Source organism: Chaetodon trifascialis, chromosome 14, assembly GCF_039877785.1.
Source record: "Chaetodon trifascialis isolate fChaTrf1 chromosome 14, fChaTrf1.hap1, whole genome shotgun sequence".
Taxonomy (NCBI): Eukaryota; Metazoa; Chordata; class Actinopteri; order Chaetodontiformes; family Chaetodontidae; genus Chaetodon; species Chaetodon trifascialis.
In genome coordinates, this window is record NC_092069.1 from 20,425,121 (window position 1) to 20,443,086 (window position 17,966).

Below are 17,966 nucleotides of genomic sequence, written 5' to 3' on the forward strand. Positions count from 1 at the left end.
AAATGGCATCCAGGAGGGGCGGCTGCGTGGGAAGGGAGAGCTGTGCGTGAGGCATGCCTTGCTCAAGGGTGGATCAGCGTTAAATGATAAGGAAGGGAAGAACTTCTCTCGTTTGTTTCTGCTGCTCAGACTTTCCAGACTGTGCTGGAGGTTTGGATCGCTGCATTCTAGCCCTGTCCTGTTTTAAACATGAAACATTATGAAGAAATTGGTGGATTTTGACACACAAATTTACGCAACTGACCAACAGGAAGCCATTTTTACAATACTGACTTTTAAGGGAATAGAGAGCCTAAAATGGAGGATGCTATCGTATCTTATTAGCTGTGCAAACATCACATTTTATTTACCCCCCTTCCCTTTGCTGGAATATTAACCTCACAAAAGATGCCTTTAGACAGTTTTAAGACAGGCAGACATGGTGCAAACACCTACAAACACCACAATATAGTGTGAACTTAATCATCAGCTACATCAAGCATTAGCAAACAGCGTGCGAACTAGCTTGCTAACTAGCTCGCTAACTAACAGTATGGCTAGCTCACTGGCTCTGAAAGCTTTCCCCCCCTCTGAATCACTCTTTATGGAACAAACGTACAATCCTGAGAACAAAATGCCAGCAAGATGTAAACAGCACAGTACAGAGAAAACAAAAAGAAGATCTGAGGAGTGACTGACTGGTGCAAGCATGTTCCCGCCTAGTTAGCATGTTAGCAGTAAGCTCGGCTGGAGCAGTTCAGAAACAAGCCCCGCAAGTGGTCACTACATGTCATATTGTTCATGATAATACTGGTATGAATCCTCATGAAATAAAAAAGATGTCATATTATGATGATGACTGTTATGTAGCTTAACATATTTATGTCACGGCTACATACAGAAACAAATGTTGAAGGTGAAGTCATAGTTTCTGAGTTGGATCCAAAAAGGATCAAGTGTTAAGCCTTAAACTTCAGACAAGAGGAGCCGAAGCACTATGTAACACAATATTCTTACTGTTATTGCAAACATATATTGTAATATTGCAATATTAATACCATAATAAGTACTATTATGAAGTCATATCACTCACTGGCACAGTCATTTATATCAAGCCTTTAGCAAGCAGAATTCTATCATATGACTTTTGGTGCTTAAGACAAAGTCTTAGAAGTTGGACACAAACAAAAAAATCCCCATATTTAGACCTGAACGAATATGAATACAAATGTGATTTTCTAATCAAGTTTAATAACAAAACGTAGTTTCTGTTTCTAGTCTAAGCTCCACTTCAAGCGTATGTGGCACATTTGTATTCCAGCAACCTACATGCAATTTATAAGGACAATAAAGTTGCACTTTCAACACCTACTGCAGCTCGACTGAGCCAGAAACAGGACAGAGAATAAGAACAACTTCCAAAAAAAAGCTCGAAAAGTACCTGAAAAGCTCATGTGTGAAGTATTTTTGACACCGCTGTCGGCTGATATACATATCAGATATTGGGTTACATCCTAAAATAAAAACGAACTGTCATCCAAAAAGCAAAAACTCAGAGGTGAATAAGACTTGACAATGAAAGTCTGGCAGCGTGAACAGAAGAGGATTGAGGTTGCTGCTGCCTTCAGTTTTCGGAGGCGCAGCGTGCAGGATGCAGGGCCGAGCTGCTGCCTGGATGCTCTGCACACCGCTGTGCTGTGGCTCCGTGCATCTGGCAAACAAGAGAGACTCAAAACACAAATTCCATCTCAGCATTTGAGTGGGAGGCAAGAGAGCAGAGATGTGATGCAAAGTCTGAGGAAAGTGACGGGAGAGGGCAGAACAACTGCTGCATATGTTCAGAGAGTCAGACAGATGAGAACACAGACAGACAGACAGACAGACAGACAGACAGACAGACAGACAGACAGACAGACAGACAGACAGACAGACGAAAAGAAATCACTTCTGAGGCAGTTTTTGTTTTTCCCAGCATGATCAGATGTTTTCAAGAGTCTTATTGAACTCTAATATAACGTACCATGCACTTTTTCTTGGCAAAGAAACGCTCAATTTGTCTAATGACACAATGCACGACTGCAAATTTTCCGACCAAAATCAATTATTTTCAAATGAAGCCGGAGAAATCAGTGGATGTACTCATGAAGGCAAAGAAAGCCCATGCTTAGCTTGGCACAGAGCTCCATTTTTATGAAGCATGAAGTTAATTTATTGCAACATGTCTCCACAATTCGCAATAAATTGGACATTTGGACCATTTTATAAAACCCTGCATTAACTTATTGTCTGTTACGACATAGAGCAGTCACCACATCACCATGTTTCCAGCACACACTGTTTAACTGTATGTGAGGAAGTAAATTCATTTTCTTACAGAATTTGATCGAAATAAATCATAGTATACATCGCAACAACAGGGCTCAAAAACTGATGTTTTCTGCCTTTTCAAGCTGCATTGTCCAAGAAAACACTGGAAAGAGTCTCCTACGAATCACCTACAGTGGCTTGCAGCGGACAAAAGTAGGATTGAGAAGTGTCTACAATGACGAAAACAATGAACTCTATGAAAAATCTTCCCGTGGGCCTTTAAACCCACAGATGACCAGAACCACAAAAGTAACACCCAAGCTAGAATAAACCACAATATTTATTTCACTGGCCTTTTAGGAGGCTTTAATGCCACGAGTCATCGCAGATCTGACCCTGAGTCAGACAAACAAACAGAAAGAGACGGACCAACGTCCACAGAGGCGCCCAAACATGTACACATTTACACCTCGAGCACGAACAGCGCGACGCCGCCGCATAATAAGCGCCACTGCTCCGTCTATCGTGCACAGAGTGAGTCATGGACAGAACGGTATGACCTTTTCTTCTGACATGCTGGAGGGGTGAAGGGGAAATATCTGCCTCCCTCTCTCAGTTACAGCCCAGAAGATGCTCCCTCTGTACCAGAGGAAGGACAGAAGTCTGGGGACCTGCCAACTAACAAGGGGAGAGTGCAGAAAGGGTCAAAGGTCATCATTCATCCCTCCCTGTCTCCTTCCTCTAAAAGCTCACTGGAGGATACAGCCTGACTACCCACACACACACACGCACACACAAAACACACATGTCTGCGGCGCCAGAAGAAGTAGACGAGGTTCAGCTGAGGCTGCCAGGCAGATGTGGTGTGTGTGTGCGTGCGTGCATGCGTTCGTGCGTGCGTGCGTGCATGCGTGCGTGCGTGCAGAGGAGGGCGAGATGAAGCGAGTGGACCACTCTTTCTTTCCCACTGCAGCTGGTGGAGTTAGCTGACACTGGCCAGTATAATTCCAGGACTGCGGCTCTCTGGCTTCCCTCATTTTCCCTTCAAGAACAGCACAGCTGGACGTCTCTCTCTCTCTGTCTTTTGCTCTCAGTGTTACGTCTTTTTATCCGGTTTCCACCACAAATTTGGATGGCCAAGTGTGAAAATCTTTTATTCTTTCGAAGACAGGCTGACAAATTAGTTTATATAACCGTGTTTTAACCCCTTTCACAATTCAACAAATATGCCAAACTGTTAAATACATCAGCGTTAAATAAGAAACTATGCCAAAAAAAAAAAATACATAGACTACAGCTAGAATAGTTTTCTGATTTAAATCAGGAAAAATACGAACAAAGGAAAAGTAAACAAGCCAACCAGGAACTCAGTTAGCACTTGAACAAACTTTTGATTTTCCTTTTCGAAAAAGGCAAAAAAAAAAAAAAAAAAAGTCAAAAATGTTCGTCACTGTTCTCCAGAGCACATAGTGGTATCCACAAATGACTTGTTTTGTCCTCATTTCAAAGTCTCTGCTGTGAAAAAAAAACATTGAGGTTGATAACCAGTCCTGTTCCAGGTGATGTTCCTGGTTTTATCCTCAAAACTGCGTCAAAAGGTGCTTCATTATTTAGTAATTTACAATTACTTTATTCTTTATTCTAAACGAAAGATATCAAAAATGTTGCACTAATTTAGAAGTTAATGTGCATAAAATTAGACAGAAGAAGTAATTTCCATTTAATTCACAGTCATGAAGCAGCAAGAACAATGAGGTGGGCTGATGAAGCTGTTAACATTGCTTCTCTTTCTTTGTTCTTGCATCGTTTGTTGCCCCGATCTCGGTTCAGACCACACACACTTACACACACACACACACACACACACACACACACACACACACACACACAGAGTGTCCCATAGCAGCTCTCCTGCCCACCAGAGACGAGGAAGCTCTCCTTCCTGCAGCCATGATGGAGTGCGACACAGTCTCTCAGGTGCAGCATCCGTCCAAACAGGCAGTTTCTGCAAACTGCCGACTCAGCACAGTCATCCCATTACACTTATCTATCGCCTCGGCTGCTGCTTCAGCACACGCGTGTGCACGAGTGCGAGTGCGTGCAAGCAAATGCACCCCAGAGCGTGAACACAAAGTACCAAAAAATATATATGCTAATACAGAAACACGACAGACAGCGTGTGCACGTGCAGACACAGGCTGCAGATGCAAGCAAATGCACTGGAACACTTGCTCACACGCACGCACACTCTCCACAGTTCAAGCGCGTGCTGATGGAGCAGTGCGCCGGCCAAAAAGTTCAGTCTGACAAAGAACGGCAGCCATTGTGACCAATCCCCTGATATTTACTCTCTCGTGGCCCAGAGCCGCCCTGATGCATATTCATGTGTGTGTGCTACAGCGTGGAGTCAGCGGCAGCGGCTCACTCCTCGGCTCAGCTCGTTCAACAAAGAGCGGCTCGTCTGTGAAAATGCCGCAGAGCACCTAACACTGGGCCGGTTGCTATGACAACCACAAAAGCCTGGAGACCCACAAACAAACAGCCAGGCGGCGGCGAGGCTCTCAAAACCCACGTCCGCGGCTCCCCGCGCGCTCGCTGGGATCCAACATGTCAGCTTACACATGCACGTTCGCTCGCCTCCCCCCGCAACACAAAAACGTCTGCGACGGCGAGGGATGGCGTGTCGTTTCCTCTGCTGCTCACCTGCACCTCAAACTCAGCGAAGGACGGTTTGAATCACTGCTTCTGGATCAGATAACCATCAGATTTGGATTTTTTGGTGGTATGTTTTAATAAAGAACAGCCATAAGGAGTTAATTAAATACATTCACTTAAACTTGTACTTTTGTATAAATATTACATTTTAATAATAAAAATAATCCAACTATACATATAACAGAAAGCTCTAATAAAGAACAATTGTGCATAATAAATATTTCTACTTCTGATACTTAAAGTACATTTTGGTGATACTTCAGTATTTGAATTTGTGGTATTGCAGCTTTCCTTCAGAGTAGTTCTTTCCACACTGAAAACAAAGTACTTTGATAGTCGCTACCCATTCATCGAAAAACAAAAAACTTGAAAACCCTTTTATTTTTTTCAAACTGTCAAGGATTTTCAAGCCTCGCTGATGTTGCATCTCTTCCATTACGCTTCGCTCTTTGGTGCGAACAAAACCAAATATGTCCATGACAAATGTCTAACTGGGCTTGACAAAAGCTGATAGGATGCAGCATTTCTGGTGATCTCACAGCACACAAATTGGATGCAAATCCATGTGCGGATGCTATTCAAATGGACCGCAGGCATCAAAGAGGCCATGCCGAGCAGCAAGTCACTCAAAAGCCCAGTGTGAGCATGTATCTCCCCGCTTCACCGGCTGTAAGCAGGAATGTCTCACTGCGCTGAGACCAGCCTGCAGAGACGCCTGCTCTCTGTCCCGTATGTGTCCAAACTCAAGCTACAGCTCGGCTTTATGGGCCAACCTGGTGCCCACTGCTGGCAGACTGTACTGTGTAAGTATGTTGATTAGTTTACGAGATGTCCCACGCTGTAAGCTCAAAGTATTAATCAGTTTCAACAGAACTTTATTTAAAATGGACAGAGGGATTTGCATGTTTCCACTGCACAAAATTATTACCACAGCGACTCAGCACAATCGCATTTCCTGAGTCATGCCCGAGCTGTTGTGCTCTCTGACAACACTCGGACGCCAATCTAAACAGTGTGATGGGAAGTACAGTGGCCCGCTTCACCCGAGTCATAACACAGTAAGTCATGAGTCAGCTGGAGCTCGGTTTGCCCGCAGCGGTCGTGTGATGGGAAGCGTGCGGCTCGGACGCCGCGCCGCTTTGTGCCGGAGCAGCGTTTTTCTCTGCTGACCGTCACCTGACTCAGAGAAGTGCTGAGCTGGGAGGAGTTACAGCGCACTCGAACAAAGGATGCTTTCAACACATCCACACATCAACTGTACTGTACGTGTCCTGTTAAGGCCATTGTACGTATTGTACTTACAGGCTCCTCCAAACCAGACGTCTCCCACTACACAGGAGGACAAAGGAGTTAAAACACTTTCTGCATCATGGCTCGTATATGTTACGCTCTGACTGGCCAACATTCATTAACATTGTAAACCAGGACATATTCTATATCTGCACACGAGATATTTTAAACTGCAGGTTCAACTGTCCATTATTTTCTTGTACCAGGACGCCTCAGAGGTTTTCTGTTCTTTAACAATTCCACGATAAACGAGCACCATCAGGTCTATTTAGCAGCTGCTCTGGAGTCCTTTAACGGGCTTCATCAGCAGACACAGTTGTCTCAGATTTAAAGCCACCATGGACGAGAAGCGCTTAGAAACTTTGACTTACTATTCCTTGACAATGGGGCAAACTCCACCTACTGATGAAGCTCATGTGATATGAGCGAGAGCTCCAGAACAGCAGCTGAATGGACCGTGTGGTGAGGTCGTTTCTAAACTTTCAAAGGTCAAGAATGAACGTGCTGACATTCAATTCTTCACTTCAGCACGTATTGTCAAACTAGATCTGATATGCAGAATATGTGCCTGTGTGGACAGGGCAGAGTGGGGGGGGGCTTGTTGCTTTGGCCTCAGTGTTGTTTATACGTGGGATCCTTCTGAAAACCAAACACACAAAATTAAGCTTCCTGATCATCAGTTCCGCATGTGAGTCGAAGACAGAAGCGGGAACATTTTCAGTTCAGCAAACACACCCGACATGAAAGCTGGTTTCAGGGGCCGCACGCGTCAACAGAAGTCCAGGTGAAGCAAACTGAAACCTTGATCGTGAGTCACCTGTTCAGCTGAGCTCCGCTGGCGACTTGACTTCCTCTGGCCTTGATACGAAACATCCATTCAGAGTGATGCTTTTATGTAACAACCAGGCAAACAGGCTGTTTAATCATAAATAACACATTTTACCCTGTTTTATAAACACATCATGGTGTTTGAAATTCCTACTTCCTTATAGAGAAAAATCCAGTGGACGTGATGATGTCAAAAATACACTTTGAGGACTTTGAGTCATGACATGTCTTATATATATATATATATATATATGTTCACACACAGAATTAAACTCTGGTTTGTGATCATGTGAAAACTATCCTCTTAAAGTCCTCTGAATCGCTGCTGTGTGCACCAGCTGGATAAACAATCGACCAATCAGAGCTTGGTAGGAGGGATTAGGAATTGGGCGTCATTTGACCGACTGGACAGATTAAGACAAGATGTCTTGATCAATCTGACAAAAAGAATTTATTTTCTTCTTTTTTAACTCAAACTCATGAAGAGTCTTAATATATTTAAGGTGCTGTTACTTTTAGGACGATGGTGTCTTTCTCTGGCATTAGAGGTGCTGTATCAGGAAGTGAGTGCTGCAGGGTGTGACAGTGGAGGCAGCCAGTCTCACCTGAAGTCACATCGTCTCCACTAACACCAGAAGAAATTTTAACATCTGTACGACTTATTATTCTGCAGGGAAAGCTAGCAGAGGCTCAGCTTCACGCAGCAGAGGCCTTTTAAAGAGTGAGGCGACTGTTTAGAAACCACATTAACACTGAGATGAAACTCAGGAGGATCAATCTGACACAGATCAGCAGATGATTGACTGATCGGTCTCATCTTATGTTCCCCTTGTGGTGATGAATCAAAAAAAAGCATGAGATTTGACTTCTTTTCAGTTTTGGGGTGGAATCTCCTGTTATTTATTCCTGCCAACAGACTGTACAGAGGATGCTGCAGGGTACCAAAGGTGCACAGTAACAGCCTCACAGGAGACCTGACCCAGAACAGACTCTGACTGACAGCAGAAACATAACATTAGGCTCTGAGAGGGGAACTGTACTTTCTACTGGACAAAGAAAAATCCTGTGGGCATCTGCGATTCTTCTCTGAGCCGGAGCAGGGGAAGGTCACGGAGGTTGTAATTACGACGGGAGAGAGAAGGAGGAAACAGTTCGTGGAGAAGTCAGAGGGAAACGCAAAGGGACGACGATGGGAACAGTTCACATCGCAGCCTCTGAATTTCAGTGTTTTCTGAGCGACCACAGCTTCGAATGAACTGCACAATCAGCTGCTTTGGCTGGCAGTGCTGCTGCTTCACCCTCCCTGTCCGTCCGTCTGTCCGCCTGTGCGCCTGTGTCCGTCCACCAGCGACAGCACCTGCCAGCACTTCACACGGCTCAAACCACTCTGCTGCCCCGCCGCTCTGCCAAGGGCTCTCAGCTTCACACTGACGAGCAGCAGGCCGGCTCTCCCCTCGTGCTGGGTTACCAGGGGTGGGGCTGTCGAGGGGAGGTGTCCGTTACAACTTGTAATGAGATCCGCCGTGAGCACTTCACAGTGGCTGCTGTTGTTTACTGTGACGTCGGGGGCGTGCGGGCTCATCCTGCAGCGGTAAACAAAGGCGGGAAAGTAGCGCAGGGGAAAGAAATGTCGGTCAGTGTTTGTTGCTGCCGCTGCTGCAGAGTTTAACTGCGCGGAGTGTATCGCAAACAGCACAGAGTCATCAGCGCGTAATGCAACTCGCCTGCGGGGAGTCAACTTTAACTGACCACGAGCGCCAGCGGACCAGGCGATCAATAGCAGCCGCTGATTGAAATTCAGACGCTCAATACTTGTCCCACTTTAGAAAAGTGGACGAGCGCAGCAGAACGAACAGCCTCTGGCCTCAGATTTCATCAGAACACTCTCTTCCCAAGCTCTCACAAACACATGGATTGATTTATTTCCAACATCATCCTCATTCGAGGTCCACGGGAACTCTGGTTTTATCTCCTTTCCATTCACCGCTGCTTTAACGGCTGCACTTATTACTCACTTCTCGCCTGTAACATTGCCCACCAAGGGAGGCTGATTCACCGCATTGAATTCAGCTCCCTCTGAATTACATTTAATTGCCTCCAGTGTAAATAAAAGCCTACAAAACTTCCTGTCTTCCTTCTTCAAATGCTGCAACTGCTTATTTATTACTCACAGAGCAAACAATAGTGACGCAGCACCCTCTGTGCAATGGAAGACAGGCTGGCTGATCAGGCTGGAGGGAGGTGTGCTAAAGCTAAAGCTAATGCAAGAGAAAACATTTTCCTTCAACGACAATCGCAGCCCAGCCGCTCAGACACAGCGTGCAGATCGACAGTGAAGACAAAGAGCAAGAAGACACTTTATTAGCACTTCTATTTTATGTTTTTCACTCTCCACCACTGATCGACACTGAGGCTCTTTCAGTTCTGCACTCCCAGAGTCAGCTTCACTCTTCCGGGGAAGAACTTTTGTGCCACATGGGAAGCGATGCGTTGATAAGTTTCCGACAGAAGCGGCAGTGGCTGATTTTAGATAAACAGCAGAAGAAGAGCTGGGTAGTTACGGCCACCGCGGCTGAGCAGACACAGAAACAATCATTAGGAGCACATTCAGAAACACGCTGCTGAACGTACGCTGGTTGAACCAAAAGAGGAGAAACTGCACCTTCCGGTACCACAGCTATCGTATTTACATGCTGTGTGTTCAGGACACACAGTCACAGGAGCTAACATTAAGCCAGCTAATGACGGACAGCAAACGCCACCAAACAGGAGACTGTCTGCTTCTTAAAACTTCTATTGCCTCCAATGTTTCAGGAAAAGTTTGATATTTGAGGGAAATGGGCTGATTTGCTTTTCCTGCTAAGAAAAGAAAAGCAACACCACCCTTGGATCTGTCCGTTGACCATAAGGTAACAACCAGCGGCCGGTTAGCTTAGCTCTGTCCAGAAGTAACAAATCGGCCTACAAACACATCTAAAGCTAACTAATTAAGACACTATATCTTTTTTGATTTAACCCATTTTAAAAGTGTGAAAACGACAATTTGCTGTTTCACACGTGGTTATGAGTCAGACTTTTTCTTGACCAGGAGCTGTCACTTCCTGAAGTCTATGCCGGTTGTCTGGCGACTGCGAGGTTTCCCTCAGTTTCCAGCCTCTCTGCTAAGCTAAGCTAAGCTAAGCTAAGCTAAGCTAAGCAAAGCTAAGCTAAGCAGCTGCTGGCTATAGCCTTACATTTAACAGATATGACGTATCAGTCGTCTCAGAAAGCCAGTGAGGATATTTCCCAAAATCACTTTCCTGTTGAGTGATGGAGAGAGACACATTATTGATCCCCTAAGGGAAATGACACATGTAAAAAAAAAAAAAAAAAAAAAAAAAAAACCCACATTAAAAATATATACACATGTGCATGAAACTATTGTACTGGACTGAAAAATAAGTACAATAAAACAGCTTGCAATGCTCTACTGAATGTAAAGTTTCACACACAAAAAAACCCAACCACACCAGAAATAACCAAAAACTCGAGACGTTGACTAGAGCGCTGCCATCTTGACAATTCAGCAATGGTATTACTTTAATATTGAGGAGTAATTTACTATATTTTAAGTAACGTGCCGCACACAATGACAGACCAAGCATGCTGCAGGAGGGAAACACCCTGAGGCGGCTTAAGAGCGGAGTCATTCGATAGCTCACGCACCATCCTGGCCAGTGATGATAAATTATTGACTCCAGGTTGACAATGTGACAAAGGATGGCCTCCTGAACACGCTCTCTTTGTGCAGAGACCTGAAAGCTCCTCTGTCTGAGCCTCTTCTTCCACTCACTGCCTCCTCTCTCCTCCCTCCCTCCCTCCTCTCATCCCCCCCAGAGCTCCACCCACACAGCTACTGAATGGAAAGGTGTGCCCGCTGACTGCTTTTACCACAGTATCTGTTTACTCAAAGCTGCTTTCGCTTATATGAGACGAACTGCAGCTGCTCCTGTGAGCAGGCTTACAGCTAATACACTCACATGTTCGTAGACCCTCGCAGTACAGTGCAGTATGAGCCCCCCTTGGCTTCAAAGAGAGGCTTCGCAGCAAGCACATGCACTTGAGAATGCATGTGGTTTGATTAATAGCATTAGCAGAGGAAAGACCCGGCTACATCCTTCCCATGTGGTGCAGGAAAATTCCTTGGAAACATGCAGACAGACGGCCTATAAACCCCCTCTGGGTCGTATGCTATTGAAGACATGTGACCGTAAGTGTGTAGTGGATCCAGACGAGGTCGAGCATTGAGCAGGTTTTCGCTCTGCACTCTTTGCTCCACAGGAAATGCACCTTGACCCCAAATCCCATGGTGAATGTGGAATCCAAAAAAGCTCCCATCTGGGGTCTGAAATCTGCCACCAAGATGCAAATATAACATTTAACCCCAGTCTGTGCAGGGTGAACTGTCAGTTATGAGACTACAGCGTGAAGCAAAGCAGTCGAACTTATCCAAACCCCAATAAACTCGTTAAAATTCACTGCACAATTGGCCTTGAAACTGTTTTAATAGCCTATAACCAAAAGCTTGGAGCTGATTTCGGTACACGTTTCTAAATTTGGAGCAAGAGCCTGAGAAAATAAGCTATGCAAGAATTTGCATCAGGACGCTGGCATTTGGGAGCAGTTCAGATAAGAGCCTGGTAATTGCTCACATTTGACTTTTCAAACAGTGACTTCTGCAAAAAAAAAAAGCCCAGATGCAATGTACATGATGAGGAACAATTAGCTTTCACCTTCCTGAAACAAATAAAAGGAGAAACTGTTCAGGGACGAGAAACTGCAACTTAAGCCTGAAAATGTTTCCAGACCAAGAAAGGATGAGGAGTTCTGCTAAGGTTCAACAGTCTCTCTTCAGACATATAGAGCTGGGATCTGCTTTCTCAATCACTGGCACTGAAGCTGGTACTAGACCAAAGAAAGTTGTAGTGCAAAACACAGAGGAGATGCAGTTCACCAACATCCGAAGAGGACAGGAAAACTTGTGTCATGTTTTACTCTTTGAACACTATTATATCACCATGACTGCTTCAAAGTCATTTCATTTTCTAAGAAAGCTGAGAATCTACAGCCATGCTAGCAGCTCTGTGAGGCCGGATTTTGGCACTGAGGTGATTTGAGCTAACTGCTAACATCAGCATGTTAGCATCACCTCGCTGATGCTTAGCATGCATAACATTAACTGTGTTCACCACCTTAGTTTAACATGCTAATATGCTAACATTTGCTAATTAGCACTAGAAAACTGAGGCTCATGGGAATGTCGTTAGCTTTGCATCCATCCAACAGTATCCAGTCCATTGAGATATCTTAGTCTGGACCATTGCCATCCATAGAGCCTCATCACTAGCATGGCTAAAAGTTAAATTAGCTTCTCAACACAGTGAAAAAGCTGCTGTTTTCACCAGCATGTGCAGTAAAGCAACTCTCCAAAGGATCTCTGCAAGCTGTCCCACTGACTTTGCTTGGGTAAACACTGGCACCAGTTCTCCAACAAGGGCCTCAGTACACCACCCTGGAGACAATACTCCCTCCACGAGACGTGGAGTCGGGTTATGTAAGAGTCATTAGACACAGGTCGGTATCTTTGGACGTATCGTACATCAAGCCAGGAGCTCCAGGCTGTAAAGAGGGGATGACTTCCCTCTGACTGAAAGCTTCTCATTAGCAGCAGATAACTAGATGTTTCAGTTAATTATGAAACGTGTTCGATCAAACCCTGACCGTGTTCACGCGGGATCGGCTTACAGCCAGAGAAAAAGGAGGAGGGAGGCGGGATGAGGAGAGAGGTAGGTAGAGAAGAGAGCTTGTCGGTGGTGACTCACAGGTTTGAGTCCCAACTGGGACGACTGGAGCGAAAGCAACAACAGAAACACGTTCAAACACGGGTAATCGTGAATACGTTTTCAGGTTTTATGGTTAAAGAATAGATCATTTTACTTAGCAAAGTGTAATTACGTTGATTTCTACACTGTGTACAGTGAAGCCAAGATATTACCAATGTTACTGCTAGAAGTGACTGGTTTATAGCCCCGTTTACTACATTAGTGTCTTAATGAGAAGCTCATCTTCGACTGATCAAGCTTAAATGATCAGATCAATGATAAATAAAGGAATCAAAAACATTCATATTTCTGGATGATTTCCAACCTATGAATGCTATTGTTGGTCCATAGCTGAGTCAAATAAATTTCAAGACAAGGCGATCTCCATCTGCAGCGGACCATTCCTGAACTCATCAGAGTTGGGCCCCGCCTCTGATCGCAGCCCCTGGCTGAGCTGGGAGCACACGCGTAAAACTCCCAGCGATGGGACAAGTGGACGGCTGGATGCTCCTCGGCCCTCTCATCCGGGCTGTCGGCCCGTGACCCCATCAATCAGGACAAACGAGACAGGGCCCTGACAGCGTGACCAGAGCGGGATGATTGGTTCGCTGGGGAGAGCCTGTTCGGGATTTATGGCCCGGCTGTGTTCAACACGCCAGCGAGCGGACGCAGGATTATCAGAGAGCACTCGACACCAAAATATCTTTCAATTTTCTTACTATGTCACAGAGAACAGCAGCCGCCCGGACACATGACTCAGTGACCGAGAAGTGGATACTGAGCTGTCTGCCGCTGAGGCACAGACACAAAGTTGCTCATTTCCCTGAAGCATCTTCGACAGACGTGGCATCTGAGACACTGGCCTTTCTTTCAAGGAGTAGTTTGACTTCTTCTTAATACAGTTACTCACTCTTTTGCTGAGATGAGAGGTTTGATATGTCTGTCCATCTGTCCATTGAATATGAAGCAGCCAGTTAGCTTAGCTTAGCTTAGCTTAGCTTAGCGTAAAGGCTGGATATGGGGAAACAGCTCTGGCTAAAGGTAACAAAATCTGCCTGCATTTGCTTGTTTAATCAGTAAAAATTGCAAAAACAACATGTTTGTACCACATTATTTGACCAGCAGTGACTTCCTTAACAGCTTTACAGGCGCTGGTAGTTAGATTGTTTACCATTGGGTCCTGTTCTATGCTAAGCTAAGCTAACCACCTCCTATTCAGTGTGCAGACATGACAGTGGTCTTAATCTTCTTGTATAAATCTTGACAAGAATGAGTGAGTTTCACAACATTTTGAACCGTTGCTTTTATGAAAATACGCTCTTCTGCAGGCCAAAGAGCAGCTTCATCAGAGCGTTTGGGGGTTTCCTAAAGGCTCTTTCACAATCAGAAAATAAATATCTTCAGTTTGAGAGTTTTCAGCATTTGAGGGAAGAGAAAGTGTTGCTGCAGCGCTCAACCTTTTCTCAACTTTCTCAGAGGACCTGAACCGGTGACGTGCAGACGATTGCACTGCTATTACAAGCACCGTGTACTTTCATGATAATAACTGTATGTGAGCTTAATCAGAGGCTCAATGACAGGCTGCAGGACGGAAAACATCACATGACGCAGCCAGACAGTTTACTGAATATGGAAAAAACAAAACGTGACACACTCTTCGGCAGGCTCATGTTTTATGTAGTGAAAAGAAGCAGCATTTCAGCACATAACGCCTTTATCAGGGAAGAGAGTGCAGCCGCTGCCACAGACAGAGAGGGGAATTCACTCGTTTGACATTCCCTGCTTTGTCACCGCCGGGCCGTGACACTCTTCTTCTTTTGTTGAATACAGGGCTGTGCAAGGTGCATCATGGGAACAGAGGAATCTGATGACAGGAAGCATTTTGTGAGGTGGCCAAAGCTGACATTACACATCCTATTATGCAACCGAGCCAACAGCTGCCGTTGAGGAACAAAGACGTAACTTTTTATGGCCTTCTTGCAACCTTACCGAAACATCACACAGTCATTCATGCGTTGAGTCAGTTTCCTGGCGCTCGAAACTTCTCAGATACTGTAATTTTACATTTCTGGGCGCAGAAAACAAAAACAGGCTGGTCTTCCTTCCTGATGAGCTTTAAACAGAAGCAGTGAAACATCAGTTACGGTAGATGTAGGTCAGGATGCTGGGTTTGGTCGTGTGCTGCGAGCAGCGGCGGCCCCGCCCGAGGAGTGCTGATTAGTCAAAGTGGGGAGTGAACAGGGATGGCAGGTCTGATGACTGACTCGCTTAGTGGGAACTTCCTGCGTATCTGTCACACAAAACGACAAGTTCCTGCACGGCCTTGTGGCCTGCAGGGTGGATTAATTGAGTCATGAGTTGTAGAAACGTATTGACCAGCACACTGCTGCCGCTTGTCAGCCTGAACACCCGGAGCTTGATTACACTCCAGCAAGAAAATCCATGAACTCAGTCGGTGGGTTATATGAAGAGACACACCATATATTTCATAATTTTTGTCCACTCAAAGACCTGATGAATCTGAGACTCAAGTTTTTGGGCTAAGGTGAACAAATCACCAGTGGATCTTATCTGTAACCTGGCCTGTACTGTCTGAGCAGGGGAATGTGGGTGTGAGCGCAGAGGTTGGGGTGTGGGAGGTGGGAGGTTTACAGGCAGGGCCTGATGGAAGGTACTGCAGCTTTTATCCTTATATGGACAAATGTGGACAAATTGGCCGCGGCAGTTAACACCTGAACTCCACCTTCCAGCTACCAAAACAACTGAGAGAAATGTTAAGAGATGGAGGAAACAGATGAGGTGTGTGTGTTTTTGTTTGTTCCACATCGGCCGAGTCCTGAGTTGTTTGAGTGAAAATATGTCGGAGCTGTGGCTTTAAGGAACATCTGGCACCGTCTACCTGACACACCTGGGTCTGCAAAGACATTAAGATTCCAAGATAAGAGGATACCTGCGCCCTTACACTCGGGGGTCAGGTTAAGACTTGCAGCCGACTCAAAATATGTTAAGCACTCTCTGACATGCTGGGTTTGCGTGCGTTGAAGCGAACTACAAAAAGAGGCAAAAATAGATGAATAAAGTCCTCATCTGTGCAACATGTACTCTGGATTTAGTTTCACAGACATCAAAACTTTTCTTTTTTTTTTGTCTCTTGGACCCAAGCAGGATTTCCGTGGTGGGAAAATAGTTGCTGTCCAATTATTATCTCTTGACGAACAAGATATAAAGAAGTGAACAATTATGAGTTATTAGAATATCAGTTATAAGCACACAATCATTGACTTCTGGCTGTAATCTGCACAAGCAAAAAACATGCAAAGGATGTTCTTTGGCAACGTAATCCTGCGTCTCACCCCTCACTCCCTTGTTTAAAATCTACGTAGAAGGCCGAGGATGCACCTCCAGGAATCTGTCTGACTCACTGAAACACGACTCAGGTCTGAATATGAAACATCTCAGTCATGACGATAATGTTTTCCTTGATGGGAAACAATCAGCCTTCTAGATTATCCGCTCATTGGCACCAAAGCTGATTGCTGAAGCCTGGAGGGAATCTGGGTGGGCTGTGTTCAGTAAACTACACTCGCCCTGCGGCCGAGGACGGGGGTGCCGCTGCCGTCCCATTCAGCCTGTCATTGTGTGTGGCGTCAGATCCCAACAAAACCACTTATCGCTGCTCTGCGTGGGGAGGAACGGATGAATCAAACATTCCTGCGCTCTGCAGGACGGTTTGATCAATGAGGGTCACGCAGGCGTAGAAATGTGCAGGTCATCAGGGGAAAGCATTCCACCATGATGGACTCTGCGTCCGTCAGGTGGTTCTGATCCTTCACGCCTGTGCAGAAGTGCTTTTTATTGCAGGAAAAGGCACAGAAGAAGCAGCAACACGAGACGATGACTCCTCTGATGACTGGACAATCCCTGTCTGCTGCTCACACCTGACATCAGCTCTGCACAGCCCACCTTCCCCTTTATTTCCTCTAACTCGCTTTCGACCGGTAGCAGCCTGCTGATGACATAATCCAGGAAACTAGAAGCCGAGAGCTTCAGTGCAAGAAAGAAACTTGGGGAAAAAGTTTTCCAACGGCAGCGAGAGGGGCCGATTATTACCATTTTTGGGCACGCTTGCTCCCATGCAAGCCCAGCCCAAACCGCAGCGCTTACTCAGATTCCACAGCGCTTTTCTTCCCCGTTTTTCAAAGCGGAGGAAAAGTATGGGGAGCAGAGGGGGAAAAAAAAGTAACACCCCTTCTAGAAACAGACCATTCATACTCAGTCTGGAAAAGAAAGAGCAGCTGTTCAACGCGTGTAGGTGATTTGGGCTTGTTAAGGCAATATATGGACGTCTTAAAGCCATTTATTCCAAAGATGACCCGTGTGCACGCCGCGCTGTGGAGCTCATATCCACTAAAGGGGGAAACCTAAAGCAGCAATCGATTCAGACATTTAAAGATGCACAAACTAACTTCAAGACTGTGGCAGTAATGCAGCAAACAACTTCTGAAATCAACAAAAACCCATTTATTTGCCTCACAAGTCTGCGTTGCGCTGGAGAATCCGCGCGTAAGTTCGTCTCATAAAAGGAGACGCAAATTGAGTTATGGTCGGTTAACCCCCCTAACACACACACACACACACACACACACACACACACACACACACACGCCATCCCCCGGTTGTTAAGCATGGGCTAATCCACGTCGCATCATAAGCCAGATGACAGGAGGGGCCAGTCACACACCATATGCAGTCAAGCGCATGGCTGACATCTGTTGCGCTGGAAAGGTAGGCGCCCTGTCCAGTTCTTAATTGTTTTTCTACCCTCTTTACACTCCCCCCTGTCCCACTCTTTCCCTCCTGCTGCAGAGATAATGGGTGGGCCTCCTGCATTTAATTGCTGCCACAGGATATTTCATAACGCTTTACAGGATATGTGCAAGCGCGTTGAGAGATGTGGCGGCGAGAAAAGTTTTGGAGCACAATGGG

General features: G+C 45.6%; 1 protein-coding gene across 6 annotated transcripts in view; it reads right to left on the reverse strand.

The window, feature by feature from the left end:
• actn1 (actinin, alpha 1) overlaps positions 1-17,966 on the reverse strand; it is a 55,263-nt gene that overhangs the window by 36,797 nt on the left and 500 nt on the right. The gene's annotated exons all lie outside the window — the stretch shown is intronic.